This window comes from Dendropsophus ebraccatus, unplaced genomic scaffold (genome assembly GCF_027789765.1).
Source record: "Dendropsophus ebraccatus isolate aDenEbr1 unplaced genomic scaffold, aDenEbr1.pat pat_scaffold_530_ctg1, whole genome shotgun sequence".
In the NCBI taxonomy this organism is placed as follows: Eukaryota; Metazoa; Chordata; class Amphibia; order Anura; family Hylidae; genus Dendropsophus; species Dendropsophus ebraccatus.
Window position 1 is genome coordinate 45,712 of NW_027210131.1, and position 14,284 is coordinate 59,995.

Here is a 14,284-nt window from a genome sequence, read left to right on the forward strand (position 1 = left end):
TTTGATGGAAGGGTATTACCCCCACCTTGAGTGTGAAAGGTCCCAGCCGTGCCCCCAAATCTCAGACCTCTACTTGTTGCTGATCGGTAGTGCTCCTCTCATGGATGGTTCTTCATGGTCTTAATCATAGTGTAGTGACCATCATGTCTGGTTTACATGCAGACAGTCCTGGGCTTAATCCTAAGTGAAACCATAAACTTTAAACTTTTTCAAAGAGTTTTAATGTAACAGAACCCGATTCGACCATGTGAACTGGCAGCAGGTTTTCAGGGGTTTCATAGTGTAGTGGTCATCACGTCTGCTTTACACGCAGAAGGTCCTGGGTTCAATCCCCAGTGAAACCATAGGAAGAATGTTTTTGAAAGAGGTTACTTTAACCATAAAATAAAGCCCAAGATTACAAGCAAGATAAAAATATTGCAAGGCCATAGTCAGCACAGGAAGAAAATCCACGTGATGCATCTCTGGCTTTCTGATGCACTCTCGTCTTGGCTTTTTGATGGAAGGGTATTACCCCCACCTTGAGTTTGAAAGGTCCCAGCCGTGCCCCCAAATCTCAGACCTCTAGTTGTTGCTGATCGGTAGTGCTCCTCTCATGGATGGTTCTTCATGGTCTTAATCATAGTGTACTGACCATCATGTCTGGTTTACATGCAGACAGTCCTGGGCTTAACCCTAAGTAAAACCATAAACTTTAAACTTATTCAAAGACTTTAAATGTAACAGAACCCGATTGGACCATGTTAACTGGCAGCACAATTTCAGGGGTTTCATAGTGTAGTGGTCATCACGTCTGCTTTACACGCAGAAGGTCCTGGGTTCAATCCACAGTGAAACCATAGGAAGAATGTTTTTGAAAGAGGTTACTTTAACCATAAAATAAAGCCCAAGATTGCAAGCAAGATAAAAATATTGCAAGGCCATAGTCAGCACAGGAAGAAAATCCACGTGATGCATCTGTGGCTTTCTGATGCACTCTCGTCTTGGCTTTTTGATGGAAGGGTATTACCCCCGCCTTGAGTCTGAGAGGTCCCAGCCGTGCACCCAAATCTCAGACCTCTAGTTGTTGCTGATCGGTAGTGCTCCTCTCATGGATGGTTCTTCATGGTCTTAATCATAGTGTACTGACCATCATGTCTGGTTTACATGCAGACAGTCCTGGGCTTAATCCTAACTGAAACCATAAACTTTAAACTTTTTCAAAGAGTTTAAATGTAACAGAACCCGATTGGACCATGTGAACTGGCAGTGGATTTTCAGGGGTTTCATAGTGTAGTGGTCATCACGTCTGCTTTACATGTAGAAGGTCCTGGGTTCAATCCCCAGTGAAACCATTGGATGAAAGTTTTTGAAAGAGGATACTTTAACCATAAAATAAAGCCCAAGATTACAAGCAAGATAAAAATATTGCAAGGCCATAGTCAGCACAGGAATAAAATCCATGTGATGCATCTGTGGCTTTCTGATGCACTCTCGTCTTGGCTTTTTGATGGAAGGGTATTACCCCCACCTTGAGTGTGAAAGGTCCCAGCCGTGCCCCCAAATCTCAGACCTCTACTTGTTGCTGATCGGTAGTGCTCCTTTCATGGATGGTTCTTCATGGTCTTAATCATAGTGTAGTGACCATCATGTCTGGTTTACATGCAGACAGTACTGGGCTTAATCCTAAGTGAAACCATAAACTTTAAACTTTTTCAAAGAGTTTAAATGTAACAGAACCCGATTGGACCATGTGAACTGGCAGCACGTTTTCAGGGGTTTCATAGTGTAGTGGTCATCACGTCTGCTTTACACGCAGAAGGTCCTGGGTTCAATCCCCAGTGAAACCATAGGAAGAATGTTTTTGAAAGAGGTTACTTAAACCATAAAATAAAGCCCAAGATTGCAAGCAAGATAAAAATATTGCAAGGCCATAGTCAGCACAGGAAGAAAATCCACGTGATGCATCTGTGGCTTTCTGATGCACTCTCGTCTTGGCTTTTTGATGGAAGGGTATTACCCCCACCTTGAGTGTTAAAGGTCCCAGCCGTGCCCCCAAATCTCAGACCTCTAGTTGTTGCTGATCGGTAGTGCTCCTCTCATGGATGGTTCTTCATGGTCTTAATCATAGTGTAGTGACCATCATGTCTGGTTTACATGTAGACAGTCCTGGGCTTAATCCTAAGTGAAACCATAAACTTTAAACTTTTTCAAAGAGTTTAAATGTAACAGAACCCGATTGGACCATGTGAACTGGCAGTGGATTTTCAGGTGTTTCATAGTGTAGTGGTCATCACGTCTGCTTTACACGCAGAAGGTCCTGGGTTCAATCCCCAGTGAAACCATAGGAAGAATGTTTTTGAAAGAGGTTACTTTAACCATAAAATAAAGCCCAAGATTACAAGCAAGATAAAAATATTGCAAGGCCATAGTCAGCACAGGAAGAAAATCCATGTGATTCATCTGTGGCTTTCTGATGCACTCTCGTCTTGGCTTTTTAATGGAAGGGTATTACCCCCACCTTGAGTGTGAAAGGTCCCAGCAGTACCCCCAAATCTCAGACCTCTAGTTGTTGCTGATCGGTAGTGCTCCTCTCATGGATGGTTCTTCATGGTCTTAATCATAGTGTAGTGACCATCATGTCTGGTTTACATGCAGACAGTCCTGGGCTTAATCCTAAGTGAAACCATAAACTTTAAACTTTTTCAAAGAGTTTAAATGTAACAGAACCCGATTCGACCATGTGAACTAGCAGCACGTTTTCAGAGGTTTCATAGTGTAGTGGTCATCACGTCTGCTTTACACGCAGAAGGTCCTGGGTTCAATCCCCAGTGAAACCATAGGAAGAATGTTTTTGAAAGAGGTTACTTGAACCATAAAATAAAGCCCAAGATTACAAGCAAGATAAAAATATTGCAAGGCCATAGTCAGCACAGGACGAAAATCCACTTGATGCATCTGTGGCTTTCTGATGCACTCTCGTCTTGGCTTTTTGATGGAAGGGTATTACCCCCGCCTTGAGTCTGAGAGGTCCCAGCCGTGCACCCAAATCTCAGACCTCTAGTTGTTGCTGATCGGTAGTGCTCCTCTCATGGATGGTTCTTCATGGTCTTAATCATAGTGTACTGACCATCATGTCTGGTTTACATGCAGACAGTCCTGGGCTTAATCCTAAGTGAAACCATAAACTTTAAACTTTTTCAAAGAGTTTAAATGTAACAGAACCCGATTGGACCATGTGAACTGGCAGTGGATTTTCAGGGGTTTCATAGTGTAGTGGTCATCATGTCTGCTTTACACGCAGAAGGTCCTGGGTTCAATCCCCAGTGAAACCATAGGAAGAATGTTTTTGAAAGAGGTTACTTTAACCATAAAATAAAGCCCAAGATTACAAGCAAGATAAAAATATTGCAAGGCCATAGTCAGCACAGGAAGAAAATCCATGTGATGCATCTGTGGCTTTCTGATGCACTCTCGTCTTGGCTTTTTAATGGAAGGGTATTACCCCCACCTTGAGTGTGAAAGGTCCCAGCCGTGCCCCCAAATCTCAGACCTCTAGTTGTTGCTGATCGGTAGTGCTCCTCTCATGGATGGTTCTTCATGGTCTTAATCATAGTGTACTGACCATCATGTCTGGTTTACATGCAGACAGTCCTGGGCTTAATCCTAAGTGAAACCATAAACTTTAAACTTTTTCAAAGAGTTTAAATGTAACAGAACCCGATTGGACCATGTTAACTGGCAGCACGATTTCAGGGGTTTCATAGTGTAGTGGTCATCACGTCTGCTTTACACGCAGAAGGTCCTGGGTTCAATCCCCAGTGAAACCATAGGAAGAATGTTTTTGAAAGAGGTTACTTTAACCATAAAATAAAGCCCAAGATTACAAGCAAGATAAAAATATTGCAAGGCCATAGTCAGCACAGGAAGAAAATCCACGTGATGCATCTGTGGCTTTCTGATGCACTCTCGTCTTGGCTTTTTGATGGAAGGGTATTACCCCCGCCTTGAGTCTGAGAGGTCCCAGCCGTGCACCCAAATCTCAGACCTCTACTTGTTGCTGATCGGTAGTGCTCCTCTCATGGATGGTTCTTCATGGTCTTAATCATAGTGTAGTGACCATCATGTCTGGTTTACATGCAGACAGTCCTGGGCTTAATCCTAAGTGAAACCATAAACTTTAAACTTTTTCAAAGAGTTTTAATGTAACAGAACCCGATTCGACCATGTGAACTGGCAGCAGGTTTTCAGGGGTTTCATAGTGTAGTGGTCATCACGTCTGCTTTACACGCAGAAGGTCCTGGGTTCAATCCCCAGTGAAACCATAGGAAGAATGTTTTTGAAAGAGGTTACTTTAACCATAAAATAAAGCCCAAGATTACAAGCAAGATAAAAATATTGCAAGGCCATAGTCAGCACAGGAAGAAAATCCACGTGATGCATCTCTGGCTTTCTGATGCACTCTCGTCTTGGCTTTTTGATGGAAGGGTATTACCCCCACCTTGAGTTTGAAAGGTCCCAGCCGTGCCCCCAAATCTCAGACCTCTAGTTGTTGCTGATCGGTAGTGCTCCTCTCATGGATGGTTCTTCATGGTCTTAATCATAGTGTACTGACCATCATGTCTGGTTTACATGCAGACAGTCCTGGGCTTAACCCTAAGTTAAACCATAAACTTTAAACTTATTCAAAGAGTTTAAATGTAACAGAACCCGATTGGACCATGTGAACTGGCAGCACGTTTTCAGGGGTTGCATAGTGTAGTGGTCATCACGTCTGCTTTACACGCAGAAGGTCCTGGGTTCAATCCACAGTGAAACCATAGGAAGAATGTTTTTGAAAGAGGTTACTTTAACCATAAAATAAAGCCCAAGATTGCAAGCAAGATAAAAATATTGCAAGGCCATAGTCAGCACAGGAAGAAAATCCACGTGATGCATCTGTGGCTTTCTGATGCACTCTCGTCTTGGCTTTTTGATGGAAGGGTATTACCCCCGCCTTGAGTCTGAGAGGTCCCAGCCGTGCACCCAAATCTCAGACCTCTAGTTGTTGCTGATCGGTAGTGCTCCTCTCATGGATGGTTCTTCATGGTCTTAATCATAGTGTACTGACCATCATGTCTGGTTTACATGCAGACAGTCCTGGGCTTAATCCTAAGTGAAACCATAAACTTTAAACTTTTTCAAAGAGTTTAAATGTAACAGAACCCGATTGGACCATGTGAACTGGCAGTGGATTTTCAGGGGTTTCATAGTGTAGTGGTCATCACGTCTGCTTTACATGTAGTAGGTCCTGGGTTCAATCCCCAGTGAAACCATTGGATGAAAGTTTTTGAAAGAGGATACTTTAACCATAAAATAAAGCCCAAGATTACAAGCAAGATAAAAATATTGCAAGGCCATAGTCAGCACAGGAAGAAAATCCATGTGATGCATCTGTGGCTTTCTGATGCACTCTCGTCTTGGCTTTTTGATGGAAGGGTATTACCCCCACCTTGAGTGTGAAAGGTCCCAGCCGTGCCCCCAAATCTCAGACCTCTACTTGTTGCTGATCGGTAGTGCTCCTCTCATGGATGGTTCTTCATGGTCTTAATCATAGTGTAGTGACCATCATGTCTGGTTTACATGCAGATAGTCCTGGGCTTAATCCTAAGTGAAACCATAAACTTTAAACTTTTTCAAAGAGTTTAAATGTAACAGAACCCGATTGGACCATGTGAACTGGCAGCACGTTTTCAGGGGTTTCATAGTGTAGTGGTCATCACGTCTGCTTTACACGCAGAAGGTCCTGGGTTCAATCCCCAGTGAAACCATAGGAAGAATGTTTTTGAAAGAGGTTACTTTAACCATAAAATAAAGCCCAAGATTGCAAGCAAGATAAAAATATTGCAAGGCCATAGTCAGCACAGGAAGAAAATCCACGTGATGCATCTGTGGCTTTCTGATGCACTCTCGTCTTGGCTTTTTGATGGAAGGGTATTACCCCCACCTTGAGTGTTAAAGGTCCCAGCCGTGCCCCCAAATCTCAGACCTCTAGTTGTTGCTGATCGGTAGTGCTCCTCTCATGGATGGTTCTTCATGGTCTTAATCATAGTGTAGTGACCATCATGTCTGGTTTACATGCAGACAGTCCTGGGCTTAATCCTAAGTGAAACCATAAACTTTAAACTTTTTCAAAGAGTTTAAATGTAACAGAACCCGATTGGACCATGTGAACTGGCAGTGGATTTTCAGGTGTTTCATAGTGTAGTGGTCATCACGTCTGCTTTACACGCAGAAGGTCCTGGGTTCAATCCCCAGTGAAACCATAGGAAGAATGTTTTTGAAAGAGGTTACTTTAACCATAAAATAAAGCCCAAGATTACAAGCAAGATAAAAATATTGAAAGGCCATAGTCAGCACAGGAAGAAAATCCATGTGATTCATCTGTGGCTTTCTGATGCACTCTCGTCTTGGCTTTTTAATGGAAGGGTATTACCCCCACCTTGAGTGTGAAAGGTCCCAGCAGTACCCCCAAATCTCAGACCTCTAGTTGTTGCTGATCGGTAGTGCTCCTCTCATGGATGGTTCTTCATGGTCTTAATCATAGTGTAGTGACCATCATGTCTGGTTTACATGCAGACAGTCCTGGGCTTAATCCTAAGTGAAACCATAAACTTTAAACTTTTTCAAAGAGTTTAAATGTAACAGAACCCGATTGGACCATGTGAACTGGCAGTGTATTTTCAGGGGTTTCATAGTGTAGTGGTCATCATGTCTGCTTTACACGCAGAAGGTCCTGGGTTCAATCTCCAGTGAAACCATAGGAAGTATGTTTTTGAAAGAGGTTACTTTAACCATAAAATAAAGCCCAAGATTACAAGCAAGATAAAAATATTGCAAGGCCATAGTCAGCACAGGAAGAAAATCCATGTGATGCATCTGTGGCTTTCTGATGCACTCTCGTCTTGGCTTTTTAATGGAAGGGTATTACCCCCACCTTGAGTGTGAAAGGTCCCAGCCGTGCCCCCAAATCTCAGACCTCTAGTTGTTGCTGATCGGTAGTGCTCCTCTCATGGATGGTTCTTCATGGTCTTAATCATAGTGTAGTGACCATCATGTCTGGTTTACATGCAGACAGTCCTGGGCTTAATCCTAAGTGAAACCATAAACTTTAAACTTTTTCAAAGAGTTTAAATGTAACAGAACCCGATTCGACCATGTGAACTGGCAGCACGTTTTCAGAGGTTTCATAGTGTAGTGGTCATCACGTCTGCTTTACACGCAGAAGGTCCTGGGTTCAATCCCCAGTGAAACCATAGGAAGAATGTTTTTGAAAGAGGTTACTTGAACCATAAAATAAAGCCCAAGATTACAAGCAAGATAAAAATATTGCAAGGCCATAGTCAGCACAGGACGAAAATCCACTTGATGCAGCTGTGGCTTTCTGATGCACTCTCGTCTTGGCTTTTTGATGGAAGGGTATTACCCCCGCCTTGAGTCTGAGAGGTCCCAGCCGTGCACCCAAATCTCAGACCTCTAGTTGTTGCTGATCGGTAGTGCTCCTCTCATGGATGGTTCTTCATGGTCTTAATCATAGTGTACTGACCATCATGTCTGGTTTACATGCAGACAGTCCTGGGCTTAATCCTAAGTGAAACCATAAACTTTAAACTTTTTCAAAGAGTTTAAATGTAACAGAACCCGATTGGACCATGTGAACTGGCAGTGGATTTTCAGGGGTTTCATAGTGTAGTGGTCATCATGTCTGCTTTACACGCAGAAGGTCCTGGGTTCAATCTCCAGTGAAACCATAGGAAGAATGTTTTTGAAAGAGGTTACTTTAACCATAAAATAAAGCCCAAGATTACAAGCAAGATAAAAATATTGCAAGGCCATAGTCAGCACAGGAAGAAAATCCATGTGATGCATCTGTGGCTTTCTGATGCACTCTCGTCTTGGCTTTTTAATGGAAGGGTATTACCCCCACCTTGAGTGTGAAAGGTCCCAGCCGTGCCCCCAAATCTCAGACCTCTAGTTGTTGCTGATCGGTAGTGCTCCTCTCATGGATGGTTCTTCATGGTCTTAATCATAGTGTACTGACCATCATGTCTGGTTTACATGCAGACAGTCCTGGGCTTAATCCTAAGTGAAACCATAAACTTTAAACTTTTTCAAAGAGTTTAAATGTAACAGAACCCGATTGGACCATGTGAACTGGCAGTGGATTTTCAGGGGTTTCATAGTGTAGTGGTCATCATGTCTGCTTTACACGCAGAAGGTCCTGGGTTCAATCTCCAGTGAAACCATAGGAAGAATGTTTTTGAAAGAGGTTACTTTAACCATAAAATAAAGCCCAAGATTACAAGCAAGATAAAAATATTGCAAGGCCATAGTCAGCACAGGAAGAAAATCCATGTGATGCATCTGTGGCTTTCTGATGCACTCTCGTCTTGGCTTTTTAATGGAAGGGTATTACCCCCACCTTGAGTGTGAAAGGTCCCAGCCGTGCCCCCAAATCTCAGACCTCTAGTTGTTGCTGATCGGTAGTGCTCCTCTCATGGATGGTTCTTCATGGTCTTAATCATAGTGTAGTGACCATCATGTCTGGTTTACATGCAGACAGTCCTGGGCTTAATCCTAATTGAAACCATAAACTTTAAACTTTTTCAAAGAGTTTAAATGTAACAGAACCCGATTGGACTATGTTAACTGGCAGCACGATTTAAGGGGTTTCATAGTGTAGTGGTCATCACGTCTGCTTCACACGCAGAAGGTCCTGGGTTCAATCCCCAGTGAAACCATAGGAAGAATGTTTTTGAAAGAGGTTACTTTAACCATAAAATAAAGCCCAAGATTGCAAGCAAGATAAAAATATTGCAAGGCCATAGTCAGCACAGGAAGAAAATCCACGTGATGCATCTGTGGCTTTCTGATGCACTCTCGTCTTGGCTTTTTGATGGAAGGGTATTACCCCCACCTTGAGTGTTAAAGGTCCCAGCCGTGCCCCCAAATCTCAGACCTCTAGTTGTTGCTGATCGGTAGTGCTCCTCTCATGGATGGTTCTTCATGGTCTTAATCATAGTGTAGTGACCATCATGTCTGGTTTACATGCAGACAGTCCTGGGCTTAATCCTAAGTGAAACCATAAACTTTAAACTTTTTCAAAGAGTTTAAATGTAACAGAACCCGATTCGACCATGTGAACTGGCAGCACGTTTTCAGAGGTTTCATAGTGTAGTGGTCATCACGTCTGCTTTACACGCAGAAGGTCCTGGGTTCAATCCCCAGTGAAACCATAGGAAGAATGTTTTTGAAAGAGGTTACTTGAACCATAAAATAAAGCCCAAGATTACAAGCAAGATAAAAATATTGCAAGGCCATAGTCAGCACAGGACGAAAATCCACTTGATGCATCTGTGGCTTTCTGATGCACTCTCGTCTTGGCTTTTTGATGGAAGGGTATTACCCCCGCCTTGAGTCTGAGAGGTCCCAGCCGTGCACCCAAATCTCAGACCTCTAGTTGTTGCTGATCGGTAGTGCTCCTCTCATGGATGGTTCTTCATGGTCTTAATCATAGTGTACTGACCATCATGTCTGGTTTACATGCAGACAGTCCTGGGCTTAATCCTAAGTGAAACCATAAACTTTAAACTTTTTCAAAGAGTTTAAATGTAACAGAACCCGATTGGACCATGTGAACTGGCAGTGGATTTTCAGGGGTTTCATAGTGTAGTGGTCATCATGTCTGCTTTACACGCAGAAGGTCCTGGGTTCAATCTCCAGTGAAACCATAGGAAGAATGTTTTTGAAAGAGGTTACTTTAACCATAAAATAAAGCCCAAGATTACAAGCAAGATAAAAATATTGCAAGGCCATAGTCAGCACAGGAAGAAAATCCATGTGATGGATCTGTGGCTTTCTGATGCACTCTCGTCTTGGCTTTTTAATGGAAGGGTATTACCCCCACCTTGAGTGTGAAAGGTCCCAGCCGTGCCCCCAAATCTCAGACCTCTAGTTGTTGCTGATCGGTAGTGCTCCTCTCATGGATGGTTCTTCATGGTCTTAATCATAGTGTAGTGACCATCATGTCTGGTTTACATGCAGACAGTCCTGGGCTTAATCCTAAGTGAAACCATAAACTTTAAACTTTTTCAAAGAGTTTAAATGTAACAGAACCCGATTGGACCATGTTAACTGGCAGCACGATTTCAGGGGTTTCATAGTGTAGTGGTCATCACGTCTGCTTTACACGCAGAAGGTCCTGGGTTCAATCCCCAGTGAAACCATAGGAAGAATGTTTTTGAAAGAGGTTACTTTAACCATAAAATAAAGCCCAAGATTACAAGCAAGATAAAAATATTGCAAGGCCATAGTCAGCACAGGAAGAAAATCCACGTGATGCATCTGTGGCTTTCTGATGCACTCTCGTCTTGGCTTTTTGATGGAAGGGTATTACCCCCGCCTTGAGTCTGAGAGGTCCCAGCCGTGCACCCAAATCTCAGACCTCTAGTTGTTGCTGATCGGTAGTGCTCCTCTCATGGATGGTTCTTCATGGTCTTAATCATAGTGTACTGACCATCATGTCTGGTTTACATGCAGACAGTCCTGGGCTTAATCCTAAGTGAAACCATAAACTTTAAACTTTTTCAAAGAGTTTAAATGTAACAGAACCCGATTGGACCATGTGAACTGGCAGTGGATTTTCAGGGGTTTCATAGTGTAGTGGTCATCATGTCTGCTTTACACGCAGAAGGTCCTGGGTTCAATCTCCAGTGAAAGCATAGGAAGAATGTTTTTGAAAGAGGTTACTTTAACCATAAAATAAAGCCCAAGATTACAAGCAAGATAAAAATATTGCAAGGCCATAGTCAGCACAGGAAGAAAATCCATGTGATGCATCTGTGGCTTTCTGATGCACTCTCGTCTTGGCTTTTTAATGGAAGGGTATTACCCCCACCTTGAGTGTGAAAGGTCCCAGCCGTGCCCCCAAATCTCAGACCTCTAGTTGTTGCTGATCGGTAGTGCTCCTCTCATGGATGGTTCTTCATGGTCTTAATCATAGTGTACTGACCATCATGTCTGGTTTACATGCAGACAGTCCTGGGCTTAATCCTAAGTGAAACCATAAACTTTAAACTTTTTCAAAGACTTTAAATGTAACAGAACCCGATTGGACCATGTTAACTGGCAGCACGATTTAAGGGGTTTCATAGTGTAGTGGTCATCACGTCTGCTTTACACGCAGAAGGTCCTGGGTTCAATCCCCAGTGAAACCATAGGAAGAATGTTTTTGAAAGAGGTTACTTTAACCATAAAATAAAGCCCAAGATTGCAAGCAAGATAAAAATATTGCAAGGCCATAGTCAGCACAGGAAGAAAATCCACGTGATGCATCTGTGGCTTTCTGATGCACTCTCGTCTTGGCTTTTTGATGGAAGGGTATTACCCCCACCTTGAGTGTTAAAGGTCCCAGCCGTGCCCCCAAATCTCAGACCTCTAGTTGTTGCTGATCGGTAGTGCTCCTCTCATGGATGGTTCTTCATGGTCTTAATCATAGTGTAGTGACCATCATGTCTGGTTTACATGCAGACAGTCCTGGGCTTAATCCTAAGTGAAACCATAAACTTTAAACTTTTTCAAAGAGTTTAAATGTAACAGAACCCGATTGGACCATGTGAACTGGCAGACTATTTTCAGGGGTTTCATAGTGTAGTGGTCATCATGTCTGCTTTACACGCAGAAGGTCCTGGGTTCAATCTCCAGTGAAACCATAGGAAGTATGTTTTTGAAAGAGGTTACTTTAACCATAAAATATAGCCCAAGATTACAAGCAAGATAAAAATATTGCAAGGCCATAGTCAGCACAGGAAGAAAATCCATGTGATGCATCTGTGGCTTTCTGATGCACTCTCGTCTTGGCTTTTTAATGGAAGGGTATTACCCCCACCTTGAGTGTGAAAGGTCCCAGCCGTGCCCCCAAATCTCAGACCTCTAGTTGTTGCTGATCGGTAGTGCTCCTCTCATGGATGGTTCTACATGGTCTTAATCATAGTGTAGTGACCATCATGTCTGGTTTACATGCAGACAGTCCTGTGCTTAATCCTAAGTGAAACCATAAACTTTAAACTTTTTCAAAGAGTTTAAATGTAACAGAACCCGATTGGACCATGTTAACTGGCAGCATGATTTCAGGGGTTTCATAGTGTAGTGGTCATCACGTCTGCTTTACACTCAGAAGGTCCTGGGTTCAATCCCCAGTGAAACCATAGGAAGAATGTTTTTGAAAGAGGTTACTTTAACCATAAAATAAAGCCCAAGATTACAAGCAAGATAAAAATATTGCAAGGCCATAGTCAGCACAGGAAGAAAATCCACGTGATGCATCTGTGGCTTTCTGATGCACTCTCGTCTTGGCTTTTTGATGGAAGGGTATTACCCCCGCCTTGAGTCTGAGAGGTCCCAGCCGTGCACCCAAATCTCAGACCTCTAGTTGTTGCTGATCGGTAGTGCTCCTCTCTTGGATGGTTCTTCATGGTCTTAATCATAGTGTACTGACCATCATGTCTGGTTTACATGCAGACAGTCCTGGGCTTAATCCTAAGTGAAACCATAAACTTTAAACTTTTTCAAAGAGTTTAAATGTAACAGAACCCGATTGGACCATGTGAACTGGCAGTGGATTTTCAGGGGTTTCATAGTGTAGTGGTCATCATGTCTGCTTTACACGCAGAATGTCCTGGGTTCAATCTCCAGTGAAACCATAGGAAGAATGTTTTTGAAAGAGGTTACTTTAACCATAAAATAAAGCCCAAGATTACAAGCAAGATAAAAATATTGCAAGGCCATAGTCAGCACAGGAAGAAAATCCATGTGATGCATCTGTGGCTTTCTGATGCACTCTCGTCTTGACTTTTTAACCTCTTAAGGACATAGGACGTACCGGTACGTCCTATGTCCTCACTTGCACTTCAAAGCGGGGCCGCGCGGCGGCCCCGCTTTGAAGTGCCGCGATCCCGGGTGCCGGGTGTAGCCCGGGACCGCCGCTATTAGCGGGCACGGTCTGATCGCCATGCCCGCTAATTAGCTAATCGGAGGCAGCTGTCAAAGTTGACAGCTGCCTCCGATTACCGGAGGCAACGTTTCCCTGGTGTCTAGTGGGGGAGATCGCTCCTCCGGGACCTTGTCCCGGAGGAGCGATCTCCGTTACTGATGCCGGCCGGGGACGCGTCCAAGATGGCGCCGTCCTCGGCTCGGCACTCGTTTACTTCCGGCTGCAGCAGCCGAAAGCAAACGAGTGCCGATCTCATGGATCTCTGCAGCATATCTATGCTGCAGAGATCTCAATGAGAGATCCAAGTGTATATACTAGAAGTCCCCCAGGGGGACTTCTAGTATATGTGTAAAAAAAAAAAAAAAAGTGTTGTTAATAGTAAAAAGCCCCCTCCCCTAATAAAAGTCTGAATCACCCCCCTTTTCCCAGGTTTTAAATAAAAGTAAACAAATAAATAAATAAACATGTTTGCTATCGCCGCGTGCGTAATCGCCCGAACTATTAATTAATCACATTCCTGATCTCGTACGGTAAACGGCGTCAGCGCAAAAAAATCCCAAAGTGCAAAATTGCGCATTTTTGGTCGCATCAAATCCAGAAAAAATGTAATAAAAAGCGATCAAAAAGACGTATATGTGCAATCAAGGTACCGATAGAAAGATCAAATCATGGCGCAAAAAATGACACCTCGCACAGCCCCATAGACCAAAGGATAAAAGCGCTATAAGCCTGGGAATGGAGCGATTTTAAGGAACGTATATTGGTTAACAACGGTTTGAATTTTTTACAGGCCATCAGATACAATATAAGTTATACATGTTATATATCGTTTTAATCGTAACGACTTGAGGAACATGCATAACAAGTCAGTTTTACCCCAGGGTGAATGGCGTAAAAACACATTTCCCCCAAATAAAAGAAATGCGTTTTTTTTTTTCAATTTCACCACACTTCGAATTTTTTTCTGGTTTCGCAGTGTATTTAATGCAAAAATTCAGCCTGTAATTGCAAAGTACAATTAGTGACGCAAAAAATAAGGGGTCATGTGGGTTTCTAGGTGGAAAAATGCAAGTGCTATGACCTTTTAAACACAAGGAGGAAAAACCGAAAACGTAAAAACGAAAATGGGCCATGTCCTTAAAGGGTTAATGGAAGGGTATTACCCCCACCTTGAGTGTGAAAGGTCCCAGCCGTGCCCCCAAATCTCAGACCTCTAGTTGTTGCTGATCGGTAGTGCTCCTCTCATGGATGGTTCTTCATGGTCTTAATCATAGT

The 14,284-nt window shown here is 43.1% G+C and overlaps 17 non-coding genes across 17 annotated transcripts; all 17 read left to right on the forward strand.

Moving 5' to 3' along the window:
• The first annotated feature begins 271 nt into the window (after positions 1–271).
• Positions 272–344, forward strand: TRNAV-UAC (transfer RNA valine (anticodon UAC)). The gene has a single exon. It is a non-coding gene; the product is annotated as a tRNA-Val (tRNA).
• A 422-nt stretch (positions 345–766) lies between these two features.
• Positions 767–839, forward strand: TRNAV-UAC (transfer RNA valine (anticodon UAC)). Its single transcript has one exon. It is a non-coding gene; the product is annotated as a tRNA-Val (tRNA).
• Positions 840–1,261: 422 nt separating this feature from the next.
• On the forward strand, positions 1,262–1,334 carry TRNAV-UAC (transfer RNA valine (anticodon UAC)). Its single transcript has one exon. It is a non-coding gene; the product is annotated as a tRNA-Val (tRNA).
• Positions 1,335–1,756: 422 nt separating this feature from the next.
• TRNAV-UAC (transfer RNA valine (anticodon UAC)) lies at positions 1,757–1,829 on the forward strand. The gene has a single exon. It is a non-coding gene; the product is annotated as a tRNA-Val (tRNA).
• Positions 1,830–2,249: 420 nt separating this feature from the next.
• Positions 2,250–2,324, forward strand: TRNAV-UAC (transfer RNA valine (anticodon UAC)). Its single transcript has one exon. It is a non-coding gene; the product is annotated as a tRNA-Val (tRNA).
• A 422-nt stretch (positions 2,325–2,746) lies between these two features.
• On the forward strand, positions 2,747–2,819 carry TRNAV-UAC (transfer RNA valine (anticodon UAC)). The gene has a single exon. It is a non-coding gene; the product is annotated as a tRNA-Val (tRNA).
• Positions 2,820–3,241: 422 nt separating this feature from the next.
• Positions 3,242–3,314, forward strand: TRNAV-UAC (transfer RNA valine (anticodon UAC)). The gene has a single exon. It is a non-coding gene; the product is annotated as a tRNA-Val (tRNA).
• A 422-nt stretch (positions 3,315–3,736) lies between these two features.
• Positions 3,737–3,809, forward strand: TRNAV-UAC (transfer RNA valine (anticodon UAC)). Its single transcript has one exon. It is a non-coding gene; the product is annotated as a tRNA-Val (tRNA).
• Positions 3,810–4,231: 422 nt separating this feature from the next.
• TRNAV-UAC (transfer RNA valine (anticodon UAC)) lies at positions 4,232–4,304 on the forward strand. Its single transcript has one exon. It is a non-coding gene; the product is annotated as a tRNA-Val (tRNA).
• Positions 4,305–5,716: 1,412 nt separating this feature from the next.
• On the forward strand, positions 5,717–5,789 carry TRNAV-UAC (transfer RNA valine (anticodon UAC)). Its single transcript has one exon. It is a non-coding gene; the product is annotated as a tRNA-Val (tRNA).
• Positions 5,790–6,209: 420 nt separating this feature from the next.
• TRNAV-UAC (transfer RNA valine (anticodon UAC)) lies at positions 6,210–6,284 on the forward strand. The gene has a single exon. It is a non-coding gene; the product is annotated as a tRNA-Val (tRNA).
• Positions 6,285–7,201: 917 nt separating this feature from the next.
• On the forward strand, positions 7,202–7,274 carry TRNAV-UAC (transfer RNA valine (anticodon UAC)). Its single transcript has one exon. It is a non-coding gene; the product is annotated as a tRNA-Val (tRNA).
• A 1,412-nt stretch (positions 7,275–8,686) lies between these two features.
• On the forward strand, positions 8,687–8,759 carry TRNAV-CAC (transfer RNA valine (anticodon CAC)). Its single transcript has one exon. It is a non-coding gene; the product is annotated as a tRNA-Val (tRNA).
• Positions 8,760–9,181: 422 nt separating this feature from the next.
• Positions 9,182–9,254, forward strand: TRNAV-UAC (transfer RNA valine (anticodon UAC)). The gene has a single exon. It is a non-coding gene; the product is annotated as a tRNA-Val (tRNA).
• Positions 9,255–10,171: 917 nt separating this feature from the next.
• TRNAV-UAC (transfer RNA valine (anticodon UAC)) lies at positions 10,172–10,244 on the forward strand. Its single transcript has one exon. It is a non-coding gene; the product is annotated as a tRNA-Val (tRNA).
• Positions 10,245–11,161: 917 nt separating this feature from the next.
• TRNAV-UAC (transfer RNA valine (anticodon UAC)) lies at positions 11,162–11,234 on the forward strand. Its single transcript has one exon. It is a non-coding gene; the product is annotated as a tRNA-Val (tRNA).
• Positions 11,235–12,151: 917 nt separating this feature from the next.
• On the forward strand, positions 12,152–12,224 carry TRNAV-UAC (transfer RNA valine (anticodon UAC)). Its single transcript has one exon. It is a non-coding gene; the product is annotated as a tRNA-Val (tRNA).
• The last annotated feature ends 2,060 nt before the right edge of the window (positions 12,225–14,284 follow it).